A 15712-nucleotide genomic window follows, 5' to 3' on the forward strand; every position below is an offset into this window, starting at 1 on the left:
TTGATGAAATATTTGTGGATGAAATAATGTGATTTCTTGAAATTAAACGAGTGGGTTTAGAAGAGAAACAAGATTGGCAATGAATTGGTTATTGCACCAGCAGAGTGATGTATATATGGGAGTTTGTTAGAGTATTTGCTTTCTTTCCCTTGTGTTTGACATTACACATTTGAGAAATCTGGGTAGTCCTTTATTATGCCTTTGTGTTTCCTCAGTACTTTGGTTTGTGTCATTTTATTTTTTCTTTGGAGAGGAGATGATATTTATTTATTTATTTTTTTAACTTTTTTTTTTTTTTAATTTTAAAATCTTTAATTCTTACATGTGTTCCCAAACATGAACCCCCCTCCCACCTCCCTCCCCATAACATCTCTGTGGGTCATCCCCATGCACCAGCCCCAAGCATGCTGTATCCTGCGTCAGACATAGACTGGCGCTGTTATTTTATAAGTAATTTAGAAAGTAAGTTATTTAAAACCAGAGACTTTGTATTCCAGTACATTGCCTAGCATAAAGGAACTACTTAAACTTTGGATGAAATGAATATATGAATAATGATCGTAGCAGGTGCACATGTCACCTACGGGGGATGGCTCCTTTGTGCCCTGCATTTTAATGCTCTTGGTAAGCGCATTAAGAAAGAGGTCCAGAAAATGGGTGAGAGTGGCAACGTGGGGACTCCCCCAGGCTTTGCTTGCCATTGTGCAATTGCCCTTTCAGTGGCTACTTGTAGAGTAACAAGTGGTACAGCTCAGGGTTTTAGAGAGCCTGGTAATATGTAGATTCCAGAAAGCTGAAACTATTTTGGAAGAAACTGTTGACAGAAATAAATGTTGCTGTCATCATTGCAAAGCAAGCAAACCCCCCCGCCTCCCCCCAAAGCTGATAGACATCTAATCAGGGCCGTGTGGATCTGTCCTCAAGCGCCAGTGTCCTCCTGGCCCCTGCCACTTGGCCCAACAGCCCTGCTACTCTGTTTCCCTTTCTCCATCCAGTGTTTTCCGGATGCTGTTCCTCCTCCCCCCACCTCCCCCTTTCCTTGCTCAGCTCTCACACTCCACTTCCCCTCTTTGCTTCTGCTCTCTTCTCTGCCCAAAATGCCTTTCTCATTCATCTTCAGGTGTTAGAGTTAATCCCACTCTTTAACTTTCTCCCACTCATTCAGAAACAAGTTTGGAGTGCTTATTTTGTGCTAGACAGTTGCTGGAGTAAAGGAACTAAGAAGTCATGGGCCCCTTAGGAGCTCATACATTAATGGACCTGATTTGGAATTAAATTATATGGTTCCATTCTGTGGCAGCCATGTATTAGCAATGAGAATTTGATTTTTTAGTTTATATTTTTCCAAAACTTGAACACTCAGATAATTGGAGTAAGCTTATTACAAAAAACATCAAGCAATTCCCTGAGGGGTCCTCCTGTGCCATTGCAGGGTCCCAGAGGGCACCACTTTTAGTGGATCCGTTTGATATGTTTCTAAGTAACAAACTGATATTGCTAATTGTTCTTCCCCTCCTCTGTTTTAGGCAATACATACTATGGAAAGTAAAAAGTTGGCTTTCTTTCATTCCCTACATGCCCTTCCCTCCAAACACGTTCATTATTCTCATTCCCATTCTTCCAAAATAGCCATAAGTTTGGCAATCTGTCATTTATGTTAATATTAGTTTTTACATTATTATGTAAGAAAACATTGTTTTTGCCAAATCTTCTAAGTGGACTATGATGACTATTGCTTTGTTTTTTTTTCTCCCCACTGGAATTAATCATTGTCTTTTTTTTGTTTGTTGTTTTAGGTTTTTAAAATCTCAGTTTTCCGTGTGCTTTTGCACAGTTTCAAACTCTCCCCCAAGTTGTTCTTTTAAAAGTACTTCTGAACATGTTCTGTTTCATCTTCTTGAGGAAATCTCTCAGTCTTCAGGCGTGATGAAATCTGCGTCGGCTGCTCTCTAGGACAGTTCGCCATCTTGTCTTGGAATTTTCTAGCCATTCCTTTTGCTTCTCTTTCTTGTCAGACTTGTCGCCTCCTCTTTTCCGCTCTGCTTTCTCCTTTTGGTGGAACTTGTCCTCCAGGAGCTTCCTGATGTATTGTAGGTCAGTTTTTGATAACTTGCAGGTCTGGAAGTATCTTTTACATTCACACATGTGATAGTGTGCATATAAAAGTCTGGATTGGAAATAGTATCATTGAGATATTGAAAGCATTGCTCTACTGTATTTTAGCTTCATTGTTGAGTTTGGGAAATCCAAAGTCATTCTAATACCTTGTCCTTTGGCTGTGACCCATTTTCTCTCCCTAGAAATTTGTAAATTCTTCTTTGCTTACAGTGTTACAAAATTGATTGCTGATATATCTTGGTGGGTGCATTTTTAAATTTTTTATGTTTGTTGTTTGGTGGTCTCATTTAATCTACAAATTCATATCCTTGTGTGGGGAGAATTTCCATTCATCTCATTTGATGCTTTCCTTTTCTGTCTTCTTTTACTACCAGTATTTGGATGTTAGTTCTCCTGAACTGATTTTCTGACTTTCTGTTTTCTTCCTTCTATTTTTCATTTCTTTGTCTTATCCTTCTACTTTCCAGCAAATTTTCTCAACTTTATATTCAACCAAACTGTTGCATTTTTTATATATCAGGCTTTTTAATTTCTAAGACCTTCTTTTTGGTTTTGTTTTGTTTTGGATTTTGATGAAGTCCAGTTTATTAGTTTTTCCTTTGGGGGATTGTGTTTTTGGTGTAACTTCTAAGAACTCTGCCTGGCTCTCAGTCCTGAAGATTTTATTTATTTACTCTTTTCTGTGAGTGTTTACATTTTGCATTTAAGTCTGTGAGCCATTTTGAGTTAACTTTATGTAAGGCATGAGACTTAGGGTGAAGTTTATTTTTTTGTTTGTGGGTGTTCATTTGTTGAAAAGGTGATCTTTCCTTTGTTGAGTGTTCTTGTAAAAAATCAGTTGTGAGGGCTGATCTCCAGACATTTCTCTATTTTCTGTTCTATTCCATTAATCTATGTGTCTGTTCATCTACCAGCACGACACAGCCTTGATTACTATAGCTTTATAATAAGTCTTGCAATCAGACTGATTCCTCCTACTTCTTTTTTTTCTGAAAATTATTTCTTAATTCTCATTCTTTTGTCTTTTCACATAAATTTTAGAATAATCTTATCTATATCTATAGAATGTTCTCTTATAATTTTGGTAAGAATTTCATTAAACTAGTATATCAATTTGGGGAGAAATGACATCTTTTCTGTTTAGTATTCCAGTAAATGAATATGGCACCTCTCTCCATTTATTTGCATCCTTGATTTCTTTCATCAACATTGTGTAGTTTTCAGCATATAGGCCTTGTATGTGTTGTGAGATTTATACCTTGGTTTTGGTTTTTGTTTTGAGTGAGTATAAATGGTATGGGATAATTAATTCCAGTGCCCACATTTTTACTGCTAGGAGGTAGAAAATTAGTTGATTTTTCTGTGTTTATTTTGTATCTTGTAACCTTGCTGACCTTGTTTACTGGTTCTATGAATTTTTTCTCCAATCTTTAGGATTTTCTATGTAGGCCACCAATGTCATTGACAAATAGAGGCGGTTTTATTTTTTACTTTCTGATGTTTCTCTTTAACTTCCTTTTCTAACCTTACTGCACATCTCACTCATTTAATTATTTATTCAATCATTTATTTGTATCAGTTTGTTCTTAGGCATATTAATTTTGTCCTTTTTTTCCCCCTTCAATCTATTTGCTATCTTTGGTTCATACTGGGTAATTCCTGTTGTTTCATCTTTCAGTTCACTGATTCTTTGCTCTCTCCCTTCCATTCTGCTGATGCCCATCCATTGTGCTTTTTGCTTTGGTTATTGAATTTTTCAGTTCTAAAATTTCCATTTGGTGGTTCTTTAGGTTTTCTGGGTTTTTGATGACACTTCCTGTTTCTTTGCTGAGGCTTTCTGTTTGTTCGTTTGTTTCAAGCATGTCCTTAATTGCTGGTTTAAGCATTTTTGTCATAACTGCTTAATCATAACTGGATGATTCTGTCTTTTTGAAGTGAAAGTCACTCAGTCGTGTCCGACTCTTTGTGACCCCATGGACTATACAGTTCATGGAATTCTCCAGGCCAGAATACTGGAGTGGGTAGCCTTTCCCTTCTCCAGGGGATCTTCCCAACCCAGGGATCAAACCCAGGTCTACCACATTGCAGGTGGATTCTTTACCAGCTGAGCCACAAGGGAAGATCAAGGATACTGGAGTGGGTAGCCTATGCCTTCTCCAGCAGATCTTCCTGACCCAGGAATTGAGCTGGGGTCTCCTGCATTGCAGGTGGATTCTTTACCAACTGAGCTATCAGAGAAGCCCAAATCTGTCTTCTTGGTCACCTTCATTGTGGCATCTGTTGACTGCTGTGTTTTCCACATAGCTTGCGATCTTTCTAGTTCTTGGTATGACAGACAATATCAGCACTTTCATATTGTTCTGTGAGCTTCAGAATCTTCTGTCAACCTCCTGTTCTGACTGGTTTCTGCTCTGGCGGAGGATTGGTGGGACTTGGAAAGTGCCCTCTTGTTACTACTAGGTGGAGGTAGAAGTTCAGGTTTCCTGTGGGGCCTCTGTTTTCACCCCAGAAAGTGCTTCTCATTATAACTGGATTGGGGTAGAAGTTCCAGTTTCCTATTAGGCTTCCACTGATCCTTCCCTGGCTCGGGAGTGGGAGTGCCTTGCTACTATCCCCCTATGGCTTCCGTTGATCCTGTGGTGGTGGGATTTGGCCTTGTTGCCACTTGGTGATTGTGGAAGTCTTGACTCTGCTTGGCCTCCTCTCACAGCACCTCAGAGCTGAAGGTCCTGACTCAGCCCTCTCCTGACACTGCCTACCCGGAAGGGAAGGTTGGAGGGATTTGTTGCAGACTAGTGAGGTTGGAAGACTAGGCTCTCCATTTGGTCTTTACTGGCATGGCTGGGTCAGGGCTACTGGTTTTTTCCATGGCTCTTGGCTGGCATAGAGCAGTTAGTTTCTATGAGTTCTCTCTTACTGGGTTGCCCCTTTTCTGTGTCTGTCTGGAAAGGGCAGATTTTTTAGGTCTGCACCCATTGGTGTTTTCAGTTTGCTGGCTTCTTCAGTTTTCAGTCAGGGAAACATACGGCAAAAAGAACACCCAGGCAGCTTACCACTATGTTGTTCCTTGGGTCCCAAAGTTCCTATTCAGTCTGCCTTCTAGTCAACATTTCAGACTTTTGTTATTAAGTCAATTTTTTAAAATTCAGTTTTATGTACAAAATATTTAAGTGTACTTAGCAGGAGGAAAGGGAAAAGTACATCTACTTCACCTTCCCAGAAGCAGAAGTCTTCTGTTTATGCCTTTTTAAAGATTAAACACTTGGACTTCCCTGGTGGTACCGTGGACAGGACTCTACCTGCCAAAGCAGGGGACAGAGGTTCCATCCCTGGTCTGGGAAGATTCCACATGCTGTGGAGCAGCTAAGCCTGCGAGCCACGACCACTGAAGCCCGCGCTCTCTAGAGCCCGGGGGCCATGACCGCTGAAGCCCGCGCTCTCTAGAGCTCATGTCCGCAACTAGAGAAGCCACTGCAATGAGAAGCCCACGCACTGCAGCTAGAGAAAGCTCACTCGCAACTACGAAGACCCAGTGCAGCCAAAAATAAATTACTTCATTCATTTCTAAAAATAAATACTTTACATCATTTAGTAAGGCGTGTGAAGGAAGCAGAGATAAATACATGCATTCAACTTTTGAAACAATTCGCTACTACTTTTAATCAAAAGTCCTGTGCAATATTTTTAACCCATACTAGACTCCAACTTCTATCCAATAGAGGCTCAGCCCTACCTCTCTGAGTTATATGTGTATATAATACATATTGTTTGAATTTACTTGAGAAAACACTGGAAGGATGGAAGAGAAAGAGGAACGGCAGAAGGGAAGAAGGGAGAGAAAGGGGAGGGTTCCCTGAAGGAGATGGGGACTGGATTTGAAAATACTTGTCTGCTATGTTTTGGTTTTTGAACGTTAATGTGTTGCTCGTTTTTTAATTAAATTTTAAGCTGTTTTATAGTCACTTAGATGAGCAAGCAAGGATCCAAAGAGCCTTCAGGTTGAGTAAGGACAAGCCTTGGGCTGTCACGTCTTCCTTTGGGAAGGTTTTTGGATAGAGAGCTCATGGGCGTGCCGCAGATCCAGTGACTGTGGACTGTGTCATTTGGATAAAGGCATTCACCGGAGACCTGTGAGCAAGATGCAGAGTCTAGGCTGGATGCTGAGTGTCATTGCTGCTGTTTGTAATGGTTTCTGATCAGTGACGTGCTGCTGGTTCAGAGAGAAGTTTCTGAGAAAAAAAACAGCTTACCATTAACTTTGTTATTTTACATTTAATAAATAACTTCTACTCTAAAGAAGTAGAAGACACATCTATCAATTGTGTGCCTAGTATAAAGTTGGACAGTATAATAAGTGCATTGGATGATAGAACTAGGATCAAAATTATCCTTAAAATTGGAGCAATGGACTGATTATAATGAGATGAAATAGCAAGCTAAGGTCATATACTTGGATTTTTATTTTGTTCTAACCAACCCTACACACACAGTTCTGGGAAGGTAGCGATTAAAAGCAGCACAAATAGAAAAAGACTTAAAAGTTTTAGTGGTCAGTTAACTTGATATGATTGTATATCATGATGTGGATGCCCCCCAAAGAGAATATAATTTTTAGTTGCATTAATAGAATTAATAGAGAGTGACAGTGCTGGTCTGCTCTTCATGAGTCAGACCAGGCCTGCATTATTTCATGCATTCCCTGGGGCCAGTCTTACAGAAAGGATATAGACAAAATGAAGTGTTTAAATGTGGGAGCAGCCAAAATGGTGGTGTGACTAAAAACCATGTCAAAGAAAGTGGGTGTGTTTAACCTAGAGAGGAAAAAAACTTATAAGTTTTTTCTAAATAATAATATTTCAATCATAATAAGTCTAAATAATAATATTTCAGTTGTTTGGAAAGTGAAAAAATAGACTCAGCTTGTTCTTTTTGTTCTGAAGACCGTCTAGAATCAGATGGTGGAAGTTTTTGGCTGGATGTAAAGTAGTGTTGGAGAAGACTCTTGAGAGTCCCTTGGACTGCAAGAAGATCCAACCAGTCCATCCTAAAGGAGATCAGTCCTGGGTATTCATTGGAAGGACTGATGCTGAAGCTGAAACTCCAATACTTTGGCTACCACATGCAAAGAGTCGACTCACTGGAAAAGACCCTGATGCTGGGAGGGATTGGGGGCAGGAGGAGAAGGGGACAACAGAGGATGAGATGGCTGAATGGCATCACTGACTCGATGGACGTGAGTTTGGGTAAACTCCAGGAGTTGGTGATGGACAGGGAGGCATGTGAAGAGTTGACTCACTGGAAAAGACTGATGCTGGGAGGGATTGGGGGCAGGAGGAGAAGGGGACGACAGAGGATGAGATGGCTGGATGGCATCACTGACTCAATGGACATGAGTCTGAGTGAACTCCGGGAGTTGGTGATGGACAGGGAGGCCTGGCATGCTGCGATTCATGGGGTCACAAAGAGTTGGAGACAACTGAGCGACTGAACTGAACTGAACTGAACTGAAAGAAGATCAACAGCAACGGCTCTCTGCAGATGGACTGAAGGCCCGAGGAAGTGACCTTAATCTAGGAAAATTTCTGGTCAAAAGGCTATAGCAGGGATTCATGCATGGACTGTCTGACTGCTTTAGATCAGTGCTAGTCAAAGGATCTTATTTTCTTTTTCTTTACCCCAGTGTATATTTTATTTTTATTTTTTCCCATCTTGTCATACTACTTTTCTTTGTAAATTGAGATGATTCATCCTTTTAAATATAAATATAATTTAAGTATAACTCAGGGACTTTTTTACTTACAATATCATTCACCCATCACCATTTATCAGATTCCAAAATTTTTTTCCCCATCACCCTGGAAGGAAACCCCACACCCACCAGCAGTCACTCTCCATTCCCCCTGCCCCCAGTCCTTGGCAGCCATTAATCTGCTTTCTGTTACTTATTCTGCATATTTCTTATAAAAGGGCTCATACAATAAGACCTTGTGTCTGACATTTCTCACTTAGCTTAATGTTTTCAAGGTTTATCCATGTTGTAGTGTTTCAGTACTTTATTCCTTACAGTGACTGTATGATGTTCCATTTTATGGGTATGCATTCATGCATGATGAGTTGCTCAGTCGTGTCTGACTCTTTGCAATCCCATGGGCTGTAATCCATCAGGCGCCTCTATCCATGGGATTTTTCAGGCAAGGATACTAGAGTGGGTTGTCATTTCCTCCTCCAGGGGATCTCCCCAGCCAAAGGGTCGAACCCATGTCTCCTGCATCTCCTGTATTGGTAGGCAGGTTCTTACCACCGAGCCACCTGGGAATCCTTTGTATGGATATACCACATTTTGTTTATTCTGATGGACACTTGGGTTTTTTTCACTCTGACTATTACGAATAATGCTGTTACGGACATCTGTGTACAAGCTTTTGTGAACATAATGTTTCATTTCTCTTGGATATATACTTAGGAGTAAAATTACAAGGCAAAATGGTAACTTTTGGAGAAAATGCCAAACAGTTTTCCATAGAAGCAGCACTGTTTACGTTCCTACTGGCAATGTATGCAGGTTCCAGCCTCCCTATCCTTGCTGACACTTTTTATTGTTTCTGTTTTTATTTCAGCCATTCTAGTTGTTATGAAGTGATAATCTTATAATTTTGCTTTGCATTTTCCTAGTAATTAATGGTGTTTAGCATCTTTCCATGTTCTTATCATATGCTCTTTGGAGAAATATCTATTCTGATTCTTTGCCAGTTTTAACATTGGGTTGTCTTTTTATTGTTGAGTTTTATAACAGTCATCTGTATAAAGTGGATACTAGACCCTTATGAGATGAATGATTTGCAAGTTTTTCTTCCATTCTTTGCACTGGCTTTTTACTTTCTTGATAGTATCCTTTGAAGCGCAAAAGTTTTTAATTTTGATGAAATGAAGTTTATCTGTTTTTTCTTTGATTGCTTATGCTTTAGGTGTCAAATCTAAGAATCACCGACTAACCCAACATCATGAAGATTTGCACATGTATTTTCTTGGAGGAATTTTTTAGATTTGTGATCCACTTTTGTTAGTAAATTCAGGTTTGGCTGCTCAGTTCAGTTCAGTCGCTCAGTCATGTCCAACTCTTGGCGACCCCATGAATCGTAGCACACCAGGCCTCCCTGTCCATCACCAACTCCTGGAGTTCACTCAAACTCACGTCCATCGAGTCGGTGATGCCATCCAGCCATCTCATCCTCTGTCGTCCCCTTCTCCTCCTGCCCCCAATCCCTCCCAGCATCAGAGTCTTTTCCAACGAGTCAACTCTTTGCATGAGGTGGGCCAAAGTACGGGAGTTTCAGCTTCAGCATCATTCCTTCCAAAGAACACCCAGGGCTGATCTACTTCAGAATGTACTGGTTGGATTTCCTTGCAGTCCAAGGGACTCTCAGGAGTCTTCTCCAACACCACAGTTCAAAAGCATCATTTCTTCGGCGCTCAGCTTTCTTCACAGTCCCAACTCTCACATCCATACATGACCACAGGAAAAACCATAGCCTTGACTAGACGGACCTTTGTTGGCAAAGTAATGTCTCTGCTTTTCAATATGCTACCTAGGTGGGTCATAACTTTTCTTCCAAGGAGTAAGCGTCTTTTAATTTCATGGCTACAGTCACCATCTGCAGTGATTTTGGAGACCCCCCCCCCAAAAAAAAGTCTGACACTGTTTCCACTATTTCCCCATCTATCAAAGGCAGATAATTGAGAAGCAAGTATTAACAGAAAGGAAAGGTGTTTTAAGGACTTCCCTGGTGGTCCAGTGGCTAAGACTCTGTACGCCCAGTCCAAGGGTCCCAGGTTTGATCCCTGGTTCGGGAACTAGATCCTACATGCCTCAACTAAAAGGGCCTACATGCTGCAACTAAGACCTGGCACAGCCAAATAAATAAGTATTTTCAAAACAGAAAAGCAAGGTGCTTTAATCAGAAAAGCTGACAATCTGAGGAGAAGGTCGACAGTCTGGGGAGAATATGTCCCAAGACCAACTCTGAAGGTTCTGGTCAGCCATGACAGTTCATAAAGCGGAAGATGGAAGATGGGGGAAGAAGGGAGAATCTCAGTGAATCATCAAGGCAGGAGGTTGGGTTCTGCATCTTTCTCCATTCTCCATTGTGTGCAGGCTGCCGACTCTTCAGATGGTATCTTGCCATGTGATCTGCCAGCAAGACTGCTCAGGGGGCTGTTGGGGATAGAGAGCTAGTCATTCTTTAACTACTTAATTCTTCTTTTTTTTAATCTGGGAAAAGAATCAACAGGTTAATTAGTTTCTTTCAAAGTTGGAGGGAAACACAAATGAGCAAACAGGAAAGGAGCAAAAGAGCTGCTTTCAGTTCCCTACGGTCCAGCGTCATTCCATTTCTGTGGAATTGGGCAAACCCACTCCAGTGTTCTTGCCTGGAGACTCCCAGGGATGGGGGAGCCTGGTGGGCTGCCGTCTCTGGGGTCGCACAGAGTCAGACACGACTGAAGCGACTTAGCAGCAGCAGCAGCAGCAGCAGGGGCAAAGGTCCATCTTCTATAACTTCTTCGTAGAAGAAGTTGACATAGGGAAGAGTGGAAGATGTCAGCATTTCTTTGCTGTCCGTTTTAGTTGCCTACTTATATAGATAGGCAAAGCAAGCTACAATTACTTTAATGCCCAGAATGATTCAGATTGTTACGAGCAATGATGTTAATCCCATTCTCTTGAGGCCTGTTCTTGGAATTGTGCTAAACGTAGATTCAGTACTGTTCGAGATGGAGCAGCTTATTTCATGAACACAGTCTGGTTCATTGTGCAGTTAGTTTTTTTTTTCTCTGGTTGCAGTTATAGTATTTATAATACAACTCAGAAGTGTGTATCAGACACTGAGTCTGTGACTCTATTGTCCTAATCATTAACTGCTTGGTTTTATACTTGGGAGGTGAGGGTGCCCTGCAGAGGTCTCCTTAGTTCCATTTTGAGGAGTTGTGAGGTTTATGGCGTGAGGTAGGCATCCACCTTCATTCTTTTGCATATAGTTATTCAGTTGTCCCAGCACCAGTGTTTGAAAAACACTGTTCTCTTCCTCACTGAACTGTCTTGGCATCATTGTCAAAAATCAGTTGGCGATCAATGTATGCTTCACTAAAGATCTTGTGCTAAAACATAAATCAGTGAACTGCTTCCCTCATGGGTGGAGTCTCACTAGGAAAGGAAAGTCATCTTAGTGAGCAGAGTGATTTATGTCCTGGAGCAAGCTTCTTATCTCCTTATGAACTTGTTTCTAATCAGAAAATGTTTTGGACCACATTTTGAGGAGTACTGCCCTAGATCTTTGGCACTTTAAGTGCCACTGCCCAGGAATACCCTAGTGAAGTGAAGTGAAGTCGCTCAGTTGTGTCCGACTCTTTGCGACCCCATGGACCGTGGCCTACTAGGCTCCTCTGTCCATGGGATTTTCCAGGCAATAGTACTGGAGTGGAACACCCTAGGCTCTATCCCAAAGCTACGGATTAGGATCTGTTTTCAAACAGAAGCCCCCCACCTCACCCCACCCCCCAAGGCCCCGGGTAATTCACTTGCTCATTAAAGTCTGAGCAGCATGGCTCTAGAATCAGACTCTAAGTGACTTTAAAGAGCTATTCTGTAAATACAGGATTAGTTAATGAGACTTCCCTGGTGGCTCAGATGGTAAAGCGTCTGTGTACAATGCGGGAGACCTGGGTTAGATCCCTGGGTTGGAAAGATCCTCTGGAGAAGGAAATGGCAATCCACTCCAGTACTATTGCCTGGAAAATCCCATGGACAGAGGAGCCTGGTAGGCTACAGTCCATGAGGTCGCAGAGTCGGACACAACTGAGCGACTTCACTCACTCAAGACTTTGAAAAGGGAGCGTAAATGTAAGTGTAGGCAGGATTATATCTGGGACTCATGTGGTAGAAATCCACAACGGCCTCAGATATGACGGCCTTCAGTAGAAACTCCAGGGCTAGTCCAGATCTCAAAGTGTTTCTTTTCACTATTGCACCGGATTTGATAGTTTTTGTTTGCTTATGAATTATAGTTATAAAGGAAATTTAGAGTTATAGAGAAAAGGAGTGGGAGAGGAATAGTAAGACAGAAGACTTTCACAAAGCAACTTTGGGAAAGAAGCTGACTTTGGTTCAAACTGTTTGTGAAATCACAGTACAATGCTAGAAGTTGGCACCAATAGTGCTGCGTCATAAAATCAGAAATCATTAACTATTTGGGTAAATACACCTCTTTGGAAGCTTATTGTATGCAAATACAGACATTGTCAGCATCAGGAATTTGCAGGAATTTGTCATGCTGATGTTCCAAGGAAGAGTGGTCTGAGCAAAAGATACATAAGGGAGTTAGTTACTTACCATACTTATTGACTATTTTGAGGTGAGTGACATTATTGATATGTGACTTAGAATGCTGTCTTCTTTGTTTTCTTGAACATAAAAATGAAGGTTTTTATAGATGTACTTAGGAATTGAGGCCTCTGTTCTCTTGTAAGGCTTTAAGATTCTTAGTAGGAATTTCCTGCTGCAGAAAATTTGAAGCTTGGGATAGAATACTGTTCTGCGCTACAAGCACCATTAATTCAGTTCAGTCACTCAGTCGTGTCTCACTCTTTGTGTCCTCATGGACTACAGCATGTCAGGCTTCCCTGTCCATCACCAGCTCCCGGAGCTTGCTCACCCTCATGTCCATCGAGTCGGTGATGCCATCCAGCTATCTTTTCCTCTGTTGTCCCCTTCTCCTCCTGACTTCAATCTTTCCCAGCATCAGGGTCTTTTCAGATGAGTCAGTTCTTCACATCAGGTGGCCAAAGTGTTGGAGTTTCAGCTTCAGCATCTGCCCTTCCAATGAAGGACCATTAATTAGGACCACAGATAAAGTTTCTGATCATCTGTAGGATCTGGGTAGAAGGCCTTATTTTCCAATGGTAGTGTTTGTGTGTGTTTATGAAAAAAGTTCGTCATCACTTCAAGCATTTAACTATGAAAGTTACTAAGTTAACTACAAACACTTTAAATATCTATTTGTTGCAGGAAGGGGGACCCCTTCCAGGGCCTGAAACTGGGCTCTTGTCTAACACTTGGAAATGAATTGTCTGAGGAGACACATGTGCTGACAAAGCAGGAGATTTTATTGGGAAAGGGCACCCAGGTGGAGAGCAGTAGGGTAAGGGAACCCGGGAGAACTGCTCTGCCTCGTGGCTCGCAGTCTCAGGTTTTATGGTGATGGGATTAGTTTCTGGGTTATCTTTGGCCAATCATCCTAATTCAGAGTCTTTCCTGGTGCCGCAGGCATCGCTCAGTCAAGATGGGTGCTAGCAAGAGGGATTCTGGGAAGTGGACAGACATGTGGTATCTCCTTTTGACCTTTCCTGAACTCTTCCCGTTGGTGGTGGCTTATTAGTTCCGTATTCCTTACCAGGATCTCCTGTCATAAAACAACTCATGCGAATGGTTACTAAAGGGCCTGGCCAGGGTGGGCGGTTTCAGTCAGTGTGCTTCCCCGAACATATTCAATAAAGTAGGTCTTCTAATAATGTTTATTAGTGTGGTTTAATGTTAATTTAAAGTTTAGTGACTTCCCTCATGGTCCAGTGGTTACAAATCTGCCTTCCAATGCAGGGGACATAGGTTTGATTGTTGGTCAGGGAACTGAGATCCCCCATACCATGGAGCAAGTGAACCCATGCACTGCAGCTACTGAGCCTGCTTGCCACAACTAGAGTGTCCTTGTGTGGCCGTGAAAGATGGGACACATAACACAGCGAAGATCAGAGTGCAACAACTAAGACCTGATGCAGCCAAATAAATAAAAATAGTTTAGAATGACAATACAGTGTCATCAGACTTATCACTGCTTCCACGATATAACGTAATATATAAGCTGATCATAGTTGAGCTGAATATTCACCACTCCCCTGAAAATCAGATTTTGACTTAGCAAGTACACTTTTATCTCAATACTCCAAATAATAGTTGTAACCAAGGACATCAGAGCATCTTCCTATACCTTGCCTTTTCCTGAGTAAACAGGTAGTAACTGATGTGCCTCCCCTGTGGGTTCCAGCCCAGACCTCTCCTGTAAGTGTGGGGCTGGTCTTTTAACTCAAGCCAGGGAAAGCTTGGATATCCTCTCACCTGTTGCTGTTGAGAAGTGCTGTCACTTTGACCCTGAATGTGAGCCTATCTCAACTTGTAGTAAGATTTTCTCTTGACCTTTTTCTACATTTCCCAGCCATTCAAACATATCTTCTCTATCACTTACAAACCAGTGACATTTTACTCTAAAATCTGAGATGTTTTTGGACTCCAAGCCATTAAAAGTAAAATGCCATTGTCTCCCTCCAAAGAGATGGTCTTTTCTACTTGAATGTATCTCTAGATCTTTGCAGAAGACAAGGTGAACGGGAATTTGGCCTTGGGCCAATCGTCCAGCGTCATGGCATACTGTTCTGAGATGCCATCTACAGATATTAATTATCCAATGTGGGTCCTCTAATAGCTCTTGACCTCCTCTTGGCTCTATCAGTTGCTTTTTATTTTCCTTCCAGATTCTTAATTATTCCTCTTGGGGTGAGAGAAACTCACAGGCGACTTTGCTAATTTTTATTTTCCCAAACAGTTAAATACAGAAACATTAGTCTTTCATTCCTTTCTGTGGACATTTGGAAGACATGATCTTCTGCTCCATTTCAGTTTCAAAGAAATTCTCTCTACATGTTCCTACTTCTAGCACTGTGTAAATGGAAATAAGTTCTAGAAGAGTTGATAAGACTGAAAAGCAGGGAGAAGTACAGTCCTCTAAAACATGAGCCCTGAAATCACTTTCTGTTTAGAGAAATTTCAGTTCCAGCGGCTGCTTTTCTGTCTCATCATCTCCCTTGTCAATTATCCAGAGCAGTTGCTTGAAGCCTTTTATTTCTCTCATCAGGCTTCTTTCTCATTCCCTAACGCTGGGAAGAATAATCTTGCATTCTGCCCCAAAACAGAACAATGGATCTGAACTCCCTCAAATTCCCTTTTTCCCCCAGCCTTAAACCAATATGCATATCCATCCTTATTTCCTTCCTGTTTGCCAGGAAAGAAACGTCTCTGAAAGACCAGTACCTTTAACAGTATTCCTACTCCTGACCCTTTCTACTCAGAGGACCTTGTTCCACCAGTTGTCCCCATCCACCTCTGCATCTTAAAGCTTGTCTCTCCTGGCTCCTTCCACTCGGCCGCGCTCAGTCCTCTCCCACCCTTTTCTTTCCCCCAGTGCTGCTCCTTTTCAGCTCAAAATGTTCGGAAAGAGTCATCCGTAGTCACTGGTCCTACGAACGCAACTCCCATTCTTTGCAAGTCCAGCTCCATTGTTCCTTCATTTTATTCCTTCTCCGAAACTGTTGTTGTCTAGATCTCCAGTGATTGCCCCATTGCCAGTAGAAGCGGTCCCATTCTTACTCCTTCACTCCGAGGAAAGTGCTAAGGAATTTTCATTTGTATGCTCAGAGTTCAGTTGTGTTCGTTTGATACTGTGAAGCCTCTTCTTGTTTTGGTATGTACTTTCTGATTAAAAGAGACTTTATC

General features: G+C 41.6%; 1 protein-coding gene across 4 annotated transcripts in view; it reads left to right on the forward strand.

The window, feature by feature from the left end:
• AAK1 (AP2 associated kinase 1) overlaps window positions 1–15712 on the forward strand; it is a 162503-nt gene that overhangs the window by 76017 nt on the left and 70774 nt on the right. The gene's annotated exons all lie outside the window — the stretch shown is intronic.

This window comes from Capricornis sumatraensis, chromosome 1, assembly GCF_032405125.1.
Source record: "Capricornis sumatraensis isolate serow.1 chromosome 1, serow.2, whole genome shotgun sequence".
Taxonomy (NCBI): Eukaryota; Metazoa; Chordata; class Mammalia; order Artiodactyla; family Bovidae; genus Capricornis; species Capricornis sumatraensis.